The sequence below is a fragment of the Cervus elaphus genome, chromosome 6 (genome assembly GCF_910594005.1).
Source record: "Cervus elaphus chromosome 6, mCerEla1.1, whole genome shotgun sequence".
Classification (NCBI taxonomy): Eukaryota; Metazoa; Chordata; class Mammalia; order Artiodactyla; family Cervidae; genus Cervus; species Cervus elaphus.
In genome coordinates this window covers 30,659,992-30,675,109 of record NC_057820.1, presented here as the reverse complement: position 1 = coordinate 30,675,109, position 15,118 = coordinate 30,659,992, and positions in this window count along the sequence as shown.

Genomic DNA, 15,118 nt, shown 5'->3' with positions numbered 1-15,118 from the left:
CCCTTTGCAATATAGTAGGTCCTTGTTGGTTAATATTTTTAAAAGTTATGTACTTATTTATGGTTGTGCTGGGTCTTTGTTGTTGCACGGCCTTTCCTCTGGTTGCAGAGATTGGGGAGTATTCTTCGTTGTGGTGCACTGGCTTCTCATTCTGGCAGCTTCTCTTGTGTAGAGCTTGGGCTCTAGGATGTGTGGGCTTCAGCAGTTGCAGCACATGGGTTTCCAGGCTCGAGAACACAGGCTTAATAGTTGTGGCAAACAGACTTAGTTGTTCCAAAGCATGTGGGATCCTCCTGGACCAGAGATAGAACCCATGTCCCCTGCATTGAAGGGCAGATTATTTACCACTGAGCCACTATGGAAGCCCTGGTTATCCATTTTATGTATAGTAGCTTGTGTATTTTAATCCCAAACTCCCAATTTATCCCTGTCCTCCCTTCCATTTTGGTGACCATAAGTTTGTTTTCTATGTCTGTGAGTCTAATTTTTGTTTTGCAAAAAAATCCATTTTTAGCCTTTTTTTTTTCCTATTTTCCACATATAGGTGACATCATACAGTTTGTTTTTAAATTTACTATATATCATAAGCATTGTCAAGGTTGATACAATTGACCTATTCTGTAGTATAGATTTACCACCAAATTCATACAGCTGTACAATAAAAATGCATCCTCTGTTACCACTGTAAATAAAAACTGCTGCTTCTATTTCATTAGCAGAGATTTCAAAAAAATAAGATTAGTGGGTTAAAAAAACAGTATTTCAATTATAATAACAATTTCTGAAAAGTTTGTTATATTTCCACCACCAGCAGCCTATGTTTTAATAATTTTTCTTGTCATTTTAATAGATGACATTTACTATCTTAGTAGGCAGTCTTCAATTAGTGTAGCTGAACATCTTTGGTGTCCCTTCATTCATTTTGTGCATATTATTGAGTATTGCTACTTACCATTCTAGATGCTGGAAGCATAGTGTTGTACAAGCAGATCAAGCTCCTTCCCTCATGGAGTTTACATTGTTTGGATAAACACAGTCTGTAAGAAAACAATAAAATTAATATATGATATGATAGATGGCTGTGCCCTGGTCCAGCTGCAGCCACTGACAGCTTCACTGTGCGGAGAAGGCAATGGCACCCCACTCCAGTGCTCTTGACTGGAAAATCCCATGGACGGAGGAGCCTGGTGGGCTGCAGTCCATGGGGTCGCTGAGAGTTGGACACGACTGAGCGACTTCACTTTCACTTTTCACTTTCATGCATTGGAGAAGGAAATGGCAACCCACTCCAGTGTTCTTGCCTAGAGAATCCCAGGGACGGGGGAGCCTGGTGGGCTGCCGTCTATGGGGTCGCACAGAGTCGGACACGACTGAAGCGACTTAGCAGCAGCAGCAGCAGCTTGATAGGTGGTGATAAATAATGTGGAGAAAAATAAAAGATAGTTAAGAGGGAAAGGATTGGGGACTATCAGATTCTGTAGGGTGGTCAGAGAAGTCTCAAGAAGTTGATTGACTGAAGAGGACAAGGGCCAAAGCATGCAAAATCATTGAGGAAACTATGGCAATTATCTAAGTAATAGGTACCCGAAATTTGGGAAAAGGTAATAGTGGAAGATGTGGTGAGAAGAGGTTGATTTTGGATATATTTTGGAGGCCAGTTTAGTTGCTCAGTCATGTCCAGCTCTTTGCAACCCCATGGACTGCAGAACGCCAGGTTTCCCTGTTCATCACCACCTCCCAGAGCTTGCTCAAACTCATGTCCTTTGAGTCGATGATGCTATCCAACCATCTCATCCTCTGCCGTCCCCTTCTCCTCCTGCCCTCAATCTTTCCCAGCATCAGGGTCGTTTCCAATGAGGCAGTTCTTTGCATCAGGTGGCCAAAATATTGGAGCTTCAGCTTCAGCATCAGTCCTTCCAGTGAATATTCAGGACTGATTTCCATTAGGATTGACAGGTCAGATATCCTTGCAATTCAAGGGACTCTCAAGAGTCTTCTCCAACAGTTCAAAAGCATCAGTTCTTTGGTGCTCAGCTTTCTTTATGGTCCAACCCTCACATCCATACATGACTACTGGAAAAAATCATAGCTTTGACCAGACAGACTTTGTAGGCAAAGTAATGTCTCTGTTTTTGAATATGCTGTCTAGGCTGATCATAGCTTTTCTTCCAAGGAGCAAGCGTCTTTTAATTTCATGGCTGCAGTCCCCATCTGCAGTGATTTGGGAGTCCAAGAAAATAAAATTTCTCACTGTTTCCATTGTTTCCCCATCTGTTTGCCATGAAGTGATGGAACCAGATGCCATGATCTCGGTGTTTTGAATATTGAGTTTTAAGCCAGCTTTTCACTCTCCTCTTTCACTTTCATCAAGAGGCTCTTTAGTATCTCTTCACTTTATGCCATAAAGGTAGTGTTCTGCGTATCTGAGGTTATTGATATTTCTCCTGGCAATCTTGATTCCAGCTTGTGCTTCATCCAACCTGGCATTTCACATGATGTACTCTGAATATAAGTTAAATAAGCAAGGTGACAATATACAGCCTTCATGTACTCCTTTTCTAATTTGGAACCAGAGTATTATTCATGCAAATCTCAGAGAAAAGGAAGCTGGAAATGATTTTAAGATTATGTTGACATGATAGAGTTGACATTTACTGAAATGAGGAAGGATGTGGTGGTGGGAACAGTTTTGGAGGTTGAAATAAAGAGCTCAATTTGGGACACATCATATCTGAAATGCTTGTTAGAATCCAGGTACAAATATTGAGTACACTTTTAGTGACAGAAGTTTTGAGTTCAGATGAATAGTCCAGAATAGAAATATAAACTTGAAAGTCATCAGCTTGCAGATAATTTCTAAAGTAGTGAGACTCGATGAGCTCATCTCTGGTTTAATGTGGCTAGAGAAGATATCCTAAAGCAAAGTCCTAGAAGCTTCCAATGTGTAGAGGTTGTCAATATGAGAGGAAAGTAGCAAGGGAGACTGAGGAAGGATAGCCAGTGTGGTAAGAGAACTACTTGGGAGTAATGTCCTAAAAGCCAAATGTCAGTTAAGCCAAAAATTATTAACTGTGTCCAGCGCTGATAAGAGCTTCCCTGGTGGCCCATATGGTAAAGAATCTGCTTGCAATGAGGGACATCCAGGTTTGACCCCTGGATCAGGAAGATCTACTGGAGAAGGGAATGGCTACTCACTCCAGTATCCTTACCTGGGGAATTCTATGGACAGAGGATGCTGGTGGGCTATATTCCATAGAATTATAAGAGTTGATAATAAACCAATTATGATTTGCCATACAGTTTAGTATGGAGGTTTTCAGTGAACTTGGCAAGAGCAGATGGGTGAGGTGGTGGAGGTGAGGGAGGCACTAGAGTAGATTTGAGGAGAGACTCTGGAGATTGTGAATATACTCAATACTTTCTAAGAATTTGCTATAAAAGGAGCAGAGGAATGAAGTGACCACTGAAAGCTAATGTACGGCAAAGAGATTTTTGTATTCATTTTTAACATGTAATAGACAACATTTTATGAGATGAAGGAATGATTGTGCAAGAAAAAGGGAAATACTTGTGGAGTGATATTGTAGAATCCAGAGATAGCATGGGCATGGGATCTAGTGCCAACCTGGAAGGGTTGGCATTATATGACAATGTGGACAGCATATCCACAGAGAAAGTGGGAGAGCATAAGGGATCAGGTGCACACAAGCTGGTATACACAAACTTGGATGTTCTTTACTGATTGACTTTGTCAGAAATGGGGATTGATGTTGGGAGTTTGGGCTTCCGAGGTGGCATTAGTGGTAAAGAACTCACCTGTCAATGCAGGAGATGTAAGAGATGTGGGTTCAATCCTTGGGTCAGGAAGATCTCCTGGAGGAGGGCGTGGCAACCCACTTCATTATTCTTGTCTGGAGAATCCCATGGACAGAGGAGCCTGGCAGGCTACAGTCCGTGGGGTCACAAAGAGTTGGATACAACTGAAGTGACTTAGGACACATGCATTGGGATTTGGAGAATGGCAGAGAAAGAATGGTGAGTGTAGTCTTCCATAAGAACGGAAGAGTAAAGGAAACCAGAATGCTGTGTCAACATAAGCATGATTGTGAATGTAAATGATACTATTCAGCATGATTGTGTGGATTTCTCCAGTCAGCCTTCACTGCCATGACTGCGCTTTGGTCAGACCATCATGAGGATGGGGCAGAGGAGCCAATGAATGTATGATTGATACAGAAGCGTGATTCATGTAGTGTATCATAAAATCTCTGCTGGGTGAAGAGGTAAATAAGGATATAAAAGAAAGTGAGTGACAATGGTGAGTGGCAAAATCAATGGATTGTTTATCCCCATGTGTTGAAACATTGTTGGAATTGTAATACCAGAAAAATGAGCTAAATGATCATTCTGATATGTCCTTCCAAAAAAATTTCTACTCACAATCTTCACATATTTTTAAGAAGATTGTCTTTTCAATTTTTGTATTTTGAGTAAGTGTATCTTGTCTTTCATATGTGTTACAAGTATTTTTACTAACGCACTATATTTACCTTTCCTATTTTAAGAATACTATGCAGGAATTTTTCAGGCATATTAACATTGTGTATATTTTACTACTTTTTCATTAGTTTCTGCTCAACACTGTTTCAGGCTCATTTCATGTTATTTCTAGAACTTTATATTAATTATTTTGTTTGTAAATACTTCTAATAATTTTTTCAAAGATGTAAATGAATGGAATACTATTTGAACTGCTAAATGTTCCCCAGATATTTCACTTTGATCTTACTACATGAATAATATTTTGACAGTAGATATGATTTTTAAGGTACAAACATTTATTTCTCTAAAACACTGTAGACATTATAGTTTCCAGTGTTACAGATGAGGAAATCAGTAGCCATCTGATTGTTCTCCCTTTGAAATAAAACCAACCAATTTATTCTATCTGACAGACTATAAAGTTTTTCTCTTCAAAATCTGAAATCTTTCAAGAGTGAGCATTTTGTTTCTCAAATCCTACTTTGAATTTATTGCACATTTTTCATCAATTTCAATTGATTCATCACAGTAAAGCATTTTTAAATCAATTTTTGATTATTGGTTTCATTTTCTCATTTTCTTCTGTTTTTTCTGAATCTCTTATTGTCCTTTACAGAGTGCTCTGATGTGTCTTAAACTTCTCTAATACCTTACCTTGACACATTTTTCCATTTTTGGTATTTTTCTTTATAAAACAGTTCTTTTGTTTAACCTTCAACATAAGTCAGTTTCATGAATATTTATTTATGTTTCACTATTTGTGACTCAACTGATAAAGAATCTGCCTGCAACGTGGGAGACCTGGATTCGATCACTGGGTTGGGAAGATTCCCCCGGAGAAGGGAAGAGCTACCCGTTCCAGTATTCTGGCCTAGAGAAGTCCCTGGACTGTATAGTTCATGGGGTTGCAAAGAGTCAGACACAACTGAGCGATTTTCACTTTCATTTTCACTGAATATTTTAACTTGGAAAGTATGATTTCTTAAAATTATTCTGTTACAGTTCTAAGAATTTTTAAATATTGTTTTAAAATTTACCCTTTTTTCATTAATTCTCTTAAGTAGGACTTTCCTATTTTGTTCTTTCTCTTAGTATTATGTAAATAAGATCTTTTTGTTGGTGTATTTTGGGCTCTAATGGTAAAGAATCTACCTGCCAATGCAGAAAACATGAAAGACATGGGTTGAGTCCTTGGATCTGGAAGATCACTTGAAAGAGAAAATGTCACCCTACTCCAATATTAGTGCCTGGAAAAATTCCATGGACAGAGGAGCTTGGTGGGCAACAGTCCATGGGGCCACTAAGAGTCCAACACAACTGAGCATGTTGGTGTACTTAATGTGACCTTCCAGATGTTCAAGCTGGATTTAGAAAAGGCAGAGGCAGAGGCAGAGATCAAATTGCCAACATTTACTGGATCATTGAAAAAGTAAGAGAGTTCCAGAAAAACATCTACTTTTGCTTTATTGACTATGCCAAGCCTTTGACTGTGTGGATCACAATAAACTGTGGAAAATTATGAAAGAGATGGGAATACCAGACCCCCTGACCTGCCTCTTGAGAAATCTGTATGCAGGTCAGGAAGCAACTGCTAGAACTGGACATGGAACAGATTGGTTCCAATTCGGGAAGGAGTATGTCAAGGCTGTACCTTGTCACACTGCAGCCTTGAAATTAAAAGACGCTTTCTCCTTGGAAGAAAAGCTATGACCAGTGTAGACAGCATATTAAAAAGCAGAGACATTACTTTACCATCAAAGGTCCGTCTAGTCAAAGCTATGGTTTTTCCAGTAGTCATGTATGGATGTGAGAGTTGGACTATGAAGAAAGCTGAGCACCAAAGAATTAATGCTTTTGAACTCTGGTGTTGGAGAAGACTCTTGAGAGCCCCTTGGACTGCAAGGAGATCCAACCTGTCAATCCTAATGGAAATCAGTCCTGAATATTCATTGGAAGGACTGAAGTTGAAGCTGAAGCTCCAATATTTTGACCACCTGATGTGAAGAACTGACTTGTTGGAAAAGACCCCAATGTTGGAAAAGATTGAAGGCAGGATGTCAGGGAACGTTTGACGGGAGGATCCCTACGTGCTGTCTCACATGAGTCCTTTGTCCCTCTTCAAGCAGAACAGCACGCTGCTCCCAGGGACTGAGGTCATTGTGTGAGGCAGGCTTGGGTCTCCTTTAGTAAACATTCTCTTTAGGACAAAACTGCTTAGTCTTGCTCCCCTTTCTTGAGATATGGATTGTCTCCTGAACTTGTGACTAACATTACCCCTTGTTCCCTTGATAACGGTTGCTGTACGTTTGGTTTTCTGATCTCTATCATTCCCGAAAGAAGTTTCTTGTACCACAGCCTATATATACTCATTGAAAAATCATTAAAGTACCTTTGCTCCATCAGAGCTTAGGTCCCCGGGTCTTTTTTTGTTTCTCTCTCTCTCTCTCTTTTTCTGGCTGATTCTCTGGAGCGTGGAGACCCATCGTGCTCACTTTCCTGTCCGGGCTTCTAAGACCCTCTTGAGAAGGCACTTTGTGCCTTCATCCCCTTGAGAGGGCGCCTGGTGCCTTCATGAGCGATGCAAGTCCTGTGTCAAGGGCTTTATTGGTCCTCTATGTAAATTAGGGAATATCAGCCTCTTTCTCTCTTTTACTTTCTTATCGTCGACTCCGTACCACCAGGTTCCAGTACATTAAAGGACCCCAACAGCAGGAGAAGGGGACAACAGAGGATGAGATGGTTGGATGGCATCACCTACATGATGAACTTGAGTTTCAGTAGGCTCTGGGAGTTGGTGATGGACAGGGAGGCCTAGCATGCTGCAGTCCATGGGATCACAAAGAGCTGGACACGACTGAGTGACTGAACTGAACTGAACATTCATGTGACCTGTATCACTGATCATGCTGTTTGTGATGCCAATTGTCTTGCTGTTCTCAGCGTCCTCCCTGTTTGCTGAATCCAGGGTTCACAAGGTGCAAGCTATGAGGCTGGAAGGATACTGGAGGAGCAGTTTGAACTGCAGGCACATTTATTCTCTCTGGGGTGGCCCAGCAGCCATAGCAGTATTCTCTCCCGGCTGACATAGCATCCCGAGCAGCAGACATGCTGTATTCTCTCCTCCCGTGGTTGACCCAATGGACACAGCCATGACGCAGCAGTAAAATGCCACTGCTTTCTAGGTGGAGCTCACATATGCATACAGCTCACAACCTGTGACCCAGTGAGTACCTCGTGACATGCATGCACAGTGGCTATAAGTGATCTCAGCTGTTACAAAATAATCATTTACAAAATGTGGGGAAAGAGTGAGAGGCCATGGAGTGAGAGAGCTTGACCACACCATCTTGGCTAATTTGCTCTTTCCCTACACCTTCCTTTATGAATAGAGTAAATATCCAAAAGTGTTCTTTTGGATCAACTTACTCAAGATGATCAGGCTGCCTATTTAATTCAAATTCTCTAAATAAACATTGATTAGTTCCAAAAATAGTTTGTATTCTAAATATTTTCTACACTTCTTATGTCTTTCCAATCCTCATGTATTGTACTTATTTAATTATTTTAAAACCTTACCCAGTCTTGATTTTACTCTAGCTCTATTTTCTGTAGGTTTTATGACTGTTTTATTTAATAGCTAAATGAATGAGTTATCTGATTTAGAGTATTTAATTGCTTAGTCTCTCCACTTACAAAATGGAGCTAACAATGATAACCATTTAAAAGAAAGTGTTTAAGATTAAATGAAATTATAGAAGATCAGCCCATTGCTTCACACAAAGAAAATAATCTATGTTAGTTATTGTTTAATTTATGATTTTTAATAGCCATATCCTACACAGTAAACACTTCATTCTAATCACCCCTTTTTTAAATCACTAAATTTTATTGCTTCTCTCACCCCCCATCTTACTTATTTTGCAAAATCCTAACCATAGTTAAATTCAACATTCCATCTATTTTGTGCCTACACAAGGCTAGAGAATACCACTCTACCATGGTACCTACCTGGTCTCACTTCAAACTAAAGCTCATGTCTATGAGCCCAGATATCTTTTGTATTTTCCTATCTGTCACTATTCTCTTCTATGAAATAATTTCATATTGCTTTTTCTTTCCTACTGTTTAATTTCCCTTGCTGATCTTCCTTTTTGTTAAAATGTTTTAATCCACACTATTCAGATTATTCCCAGGTGGTGCACTGATAAAGAATTCGCCTGACAATTCAGGAGACACAAGAGACTGAGGGTTTGATCCCTAGATCAGGAAGACCCACTGGAGGAGGAAATGGCAACCCACTCCAGTATTCTTGCCTGGAAAAATTTCATGGACAAAGGAGCCTGGCAAGCTAAAGTCCATAGAGTCGAAGAGTCAACCACAACTAAAAATGCATTCTTGCAATTCAAATTATTCAGATACGCTAAATGATAAGTTTAGTCAACTCAAACATGTGTCAAGTATATTTATATGGCTTTTATGTGTAGTCTACCCAGGTTCAATTTTGTGAGAACTTCATGATAATCTAAAATGACTATACATGTTAGTGCTATTTGTCAGCATTTTGAGTAAGACTTAAAGCTCAACATTGAGAAAACTAAGATCATGGCATCTGGTCCCATCACTTCATGGCAAATAGATGGGGAAACAGTGGAAACAGTGTCAGGCTTTATTTTTTGGGGCCCCAAAATCACTGCAGATGGTGATTGCAGCCATGAAATTAAAAGACGCTTACTCCTTGGAAGGAAAGTTATGACCAACACGGATAGCATATTGAAAAGCAGAGACATTACTTTGCCAACAAAGGTCCATCTGGTCAAGGTTATGATTTTTCCAGTGGTCATGTATGGATGTGAGAGTTGGACTGTGAAGAAAGCTGAGCGCCGAAGAATTGATGCTTTTGAACTGTGGTGTTGGAGAAGATGCTTGAGAGTCCCTTGGACTGCAAGGACATCCAACCAGTCCATCCTAAAGGAGATCAGTCCTGGATGTTCATTGGAAGGACTGATGCTGAAGCTGAAACTCCAATACTTTGGCCACATGATGTGAAGAGTTGACTCATTGGAAAAGACCCTGATGCTGGGAAAGATGGATGGCAGGAGGAGAAGGGGACGACAGAGGATGAGATGGCTGGATGGCATCACTAACTCAATGGACATGAGTTTGGGTAGACTCAGGGAGTTGGTGATGGACAGGGCGGCCTGGCATGCTGCAGTCCATGGGGTCGCAAAGAGTTGGACACAACTGAGAGAGTGAACTGAACTGAACTGAACTGAACTAAGACTTCTTATCCATCAAGGGACCAATCCAGACATACACATTATGGTTAAGGTTCTTACTCATCATCCTGGTAGCAGGTAAAGATGTCCAAGTTTATTCAGGATTCTCAGGGGGCTGTTGAAAGTAGATATCAAGTCCAATCACCTTGGAACAAGTTCTGGAGTACTAAAGAGATTCAGTGAAAATCAATTGTAAAAGTGAAAAGTTACAGCATATGCCCTGTGACAATAGTGGAAGCAGATATTTGTTGTCATTACTTTCAGTGTAGATAAGGAGAAAGTATTTTCTTTTTCAACTTAACATTGCCCTGAAATTTCCTAAACATAAATCCATTATCTTTCTTTCATTATCTTGTATCAACAGGTTTTATCACTCAAACTCAGCTCTGCCATTTTGTAAGAAGTGTATGATTTAGGATGACACAAAGATAAGTCAACAATTTAATAAAAACTGATTATTATCTTAAGCAATGACAATAACAGTTATACAAGCTTTAAGTATTCAGTTCTTAGTATTTTGACTCTCGTAAAGGACTCCCACAGATCTCAGAAACCAAACCTAAATGAGCTGGCTTAACCTGAATATCATTATTTCTTTCTCCATTTTTATACTCTAGTCTTCTGAAAAGTTTTTCTACAAAGATGAATTCAAGATGAATAGTACTGGGCTCCCCTGGTGCCTCAGTGGTAAAGAATCTGCCTGCCAGTGCAGGAGACATAGGTTCAATCCCTGACCCAGGAAGAGCCCACATGCAACTAAGCAACTAATCCCATGCACCACAACTACTAAAGCCAGTGCACCCTAGACAAGAGCCCATGTTCCTCAACAGGAGTAGCCACCACAATGAGAAGCCCTTTTACCATAGCTAGAGTGGTCTCTGTTGACTGCAACTAGAGAAAAGCACGCACAGCAATGAAAACTCAGCACAAACAAAAATAAATAAATCAATTATTATTATTTTTTTAAATGAATGGTACCGTTTTAATCAGGAGAATTTTAAGGGATCAACTTGTCTTGCTATTTCAGTGTAATTGACCATTTCTAAACTAATTGCAGTTAAAAAAGATTCATTTGTAGATTACATATTTTGGAAGATATTTTCCAGTGTTACCTGTTCTGTAGTTTGACCTGTTCTCAGTCAGCCTAGACAAAACTTTTCCTAGAAACAATTTGGTTCACAAAATATTGTACATGAGAAAACATCCTATATGTTGTAATCACTGTAAACAATAACCCTCTGGAATGTGTAATCAGTGTTACAACTTGTAGTCTCAAATCAGGTAAGGGCCCCTATTGATGACTGTACATCCTGTAACTTTTGTTCAGACAAATAACAACACATATAGGCTGAAATATATTGACATTTACATCTACTGACTCATGTCTCAGGAAAATAAGTCAAAATGTCAGTGTGTATTAAGAGAGAATAGGAAGGAGAACCATTTTATGTTACTATTTTTTTCATTTTTAACGAATGAAAAACAAGCTGGAACTGGCTCACTTCTAACATTTGCAAGTTCAGGACAAGAGCACAAATGAAATTCTTGGCCCAGAGTCCAACCTAGCTCCATTTACCACCCAAAAGGATCTCAAATAAATGTATTTGGACAAACTAAGCCACAATCTTAAGTTCTGTCCACACCCCTCTTCCAAACAAAAAGTCACCACTTGACCATCTTTCGAGCCTAGGGTTACACATGCCTGCAATAGAGAGAGGACTGCCCTGAGGAGGAATGACCTGGAAAGAAAACTTCATAGAAATGGGAGTAGGTTAGGGCTCCCACTAACCCAATCCATGATTTGGAATTGTGAAAATATGGTCAAGAAGAAAGGACAGATTCCCTGGCTCTCTGGTCTCCTTACTCCATAGAGAGGTACAGATAGACAAGGACCAGAGTATGGCTTTCTAAAGCTTATAAGCAGGTAATAGCCAGGAATATATTTATTCACACTAAAGTAAGACTAAAGTAACTAAAGTAAACTAAAATAAAGCAGAACTTGGGGGACAGATGAGGAATGAAAAATAAAGAATTGTAGCACCATGAAAACCCAGGCTAGCAGACAATGTAGAGGGTGGAGCTGAGCAGCAAAGGATGGTTTTCACTTTGTGGCATTCTCTAGCTGCTTACTTTTTTTTTGTTTTTTCTCGTATTGGTTATAACAGGCGGGCTCTCCTATCTCCATGTTTGCACCGGACACCTGATACTTTAACCAGGACTTTGCAACCTTTATTTAACCTTTATTGTCAATAACCTTTATTGACAGCAAAAATCAGCTGTTTTACAGCTACTTGCAAATACCTCTCTCTTAGGACAGTTTACAACATATATCATAGCATACTGGACAGGAAACATAAGAGAAATCTATACCCTTTGCAGAGATCCCACAGTACTTCTTTTACTTAGAATCAATAGGGACAACGGAGAAGGAAGTGGCAAGCCACTCCAGTATTCTTGCCTGGAGAATCCCATGGACAGAAGAGTCTGGTGGACTACAGTCCATGGGGTTGCAAAGTTGGACATGACTTAGCGACTAACCCACCAAACCAACAGGGAAAAAAAATAGTAAAAATTAAAATAAAATGGTATATTTTATTCCAATGAATAAAACTAAGGGCAATTAAGATTTCAGCTGTAATAGGAAATTTTGTTTAAATACTCATCATTAACACTATTGTGGTGGTTGTAAAAAAACATGGTTGTAAATGTTTAATGCCCCTGTCAATGAAAGGAGTCGTTGTCACCTCTCCTTGAGTATGGATAAACTTGTGACTGCTTTAATTAAAAGAATATTTGAGAAATGATACTTTCTAACTTCTAATGCTAGATCATAAAACGATATAACAGTCATCTTGTTCTCTAGGACACATGTTCTTAGAGCCCTGAGTTTCTGGGAATAAGTAAAACTTCATTGAAGTCACCATGCCTTGAGGAACCCCAAACCACAGGAAAGAACACGTCTGTAGGATTTTCATGCACTGCAAAATGATCTGGACATACAGTAAAGTTATTGGAATTTTTTCCAACATATATATAATGAGATTGAAGGAAAATGAATACACTATTATTGTGGGAGAAAGGAAATTTGAGAGGGAAAGGAAGAGAAAAGAAATTTTTTTCCATTTTAGAATTTTTACAAAAAATCTATTGAACTGTATGATGACTTTGTAAATAATTTTGCATGGTCTTTAAAAACCAGGACAAGATGAAAAATATGTGTGGATTTAGTTTCAAATTCATTCATATCTCTTGAAAGACATTGTATTATGTTTACTTCATATGATTGTGTTCATATGAGCATATGATTGTGCTCACTTCAGGAGAAAGAATAACCAACTTGTCTTACTGGCTTTCAGGATCAAAGAATTATTTAATCTATAATAAACAAGCCATTGTTTTGGCTTAAAATAAGACTTTTGCTTATTTCTTTGACTTCCATTACCCTTTTCAGGATCCATGTAAGTGTCAATGTTGGCCTGAACAGGGTTGTTTTCCTGGCAGCCACATCACCTAGTAAGTCATTATCACCTCATGTCAGAATGTTCTCACTATCTAGGAAATTTCACCAGGTAAATGCTTTGAACTAAACACACCTGTAATAGCTGAATGGGGCAGAATTAACACAGTTACAAAGTGAGGTGCTATCTAAGGTAGTTCATAATTGCCTCCCAGTTCTAGGCATGGCTGTGTTTGCTCTGCTTTTTTCTTTCTTTTTTTTGTGTGTTTTAAGTATTTATGTCAGATTAATCATATTTAATTTTGTACTCCTTGATATACATATGACAGATAAATTTTATAGAACAATTATAAGGCAATATTCTCAGTTTATTTCACCCATTGATTCAATTTTTTTCAAAAATAAATAATTTGGACATAATTTTGTGTTAAGGATTTTGAAAAAATAAGGGAAAAAAAATATATGTATATGTATACCTTATGTATACCCTGACTTACCCTAGTTCATGGCCTTTGAATTGGTGATGCCATCCAATCATCTCATCCCATGTCACCCTCTTCTCACTCTGCCTTCAATCCTTCCCAGCATCAGTGTCTTTTCCAATGAGTTGGCTGTTTGCATCATGTGGCCAAAGTATTGGAGCTTCAGCTTCAGCATCAGTCTTTCCAGTGAGTATTCAGAGTTGATTTCCTTTAGGATTGGCTGGTTTGATCTCCTTGCAGTCCAAAGGACTCTCAAGAGTCTTCTCCAGAACCACAGTTTGAAAGCATCAAAACAAGATTTCATATAATATCTTAACAAACCTTCCTCCCACCCCTTTACTGCCCCTCCTCCCTTTCTTCTCCCCACTGGTAACCATTAGTTAAAGAACCATGTTATTTAAAACACCCAGGAGATAGGCATTAATCATTAAGTAAGGTCTTCATATATCTTCAGTTTTCACTGTAGGACATCAGATCTTTCAGGGCTATGAACAGGTAAAGTAAGAAAGATTTAATTTAAATTCACTAAGTTTAAATTCTGCTCCACTCAATAAGTCATGATGGCCAAGGTCATGTAGTTATTAACTGAGAACATCCAGATGCTAACCTCGGGGTTGTTTTTTTATCTAAAGACTAAATTCATTTTACTTTTGCATCTTGCTGTTTTGCAATTTGTTATTTGTTTTATATTTATGTGTATGGGTGTGTGTTTAATGATAACAGAGAAGACTGGATAGTTTAACAAAATTGTAGATTTTAGCTTCAAATACCAGATTAATTCTGACACCAAATTGTGCAAACAGAAAATATTGCTTTGAGGGAAACCATGTATCTTAAAGAAGAATCTAGATGACACTTTTCTGGACAAGTGAAAACTAAAATGCTTTTAGGGCCTTAGCCACATCACATAAATACATAAATCAACAAGAGGCTGTAGGTGGGCTTATGTGGAACTGGAGACTATATGTCCCAGCTAAAGATATTAATTCTTTAAAAAGAGAAGATCACACAGACAAAACCCACCAGTAAAAGCACTGAAAATTCTGCTGTCCAAACAAAACACTTCAAAAGCCAAATTCCAGTCACAAAATTCTACTTTACCACTTAATTGCACACAATAATCAGTGTCTTATTTTCAAAAGTAAATTATTGCATTAATCATTCAAAAACAAGAAGACACTTGACTTCATACATTTTACACATACAATCTCCAAAGTAGAGAGAGGAAAATCAGTTCATTTAAAAGAACTTCATTATTTCTTGTGATGTAGGAGGGGTCTACCACTTTGCATGTCATTCAAAACTAGTAGTTATTTTTATTTAAGTAAAACTCTTGAGAGTCCCTTGGACTGCAAGGAGAA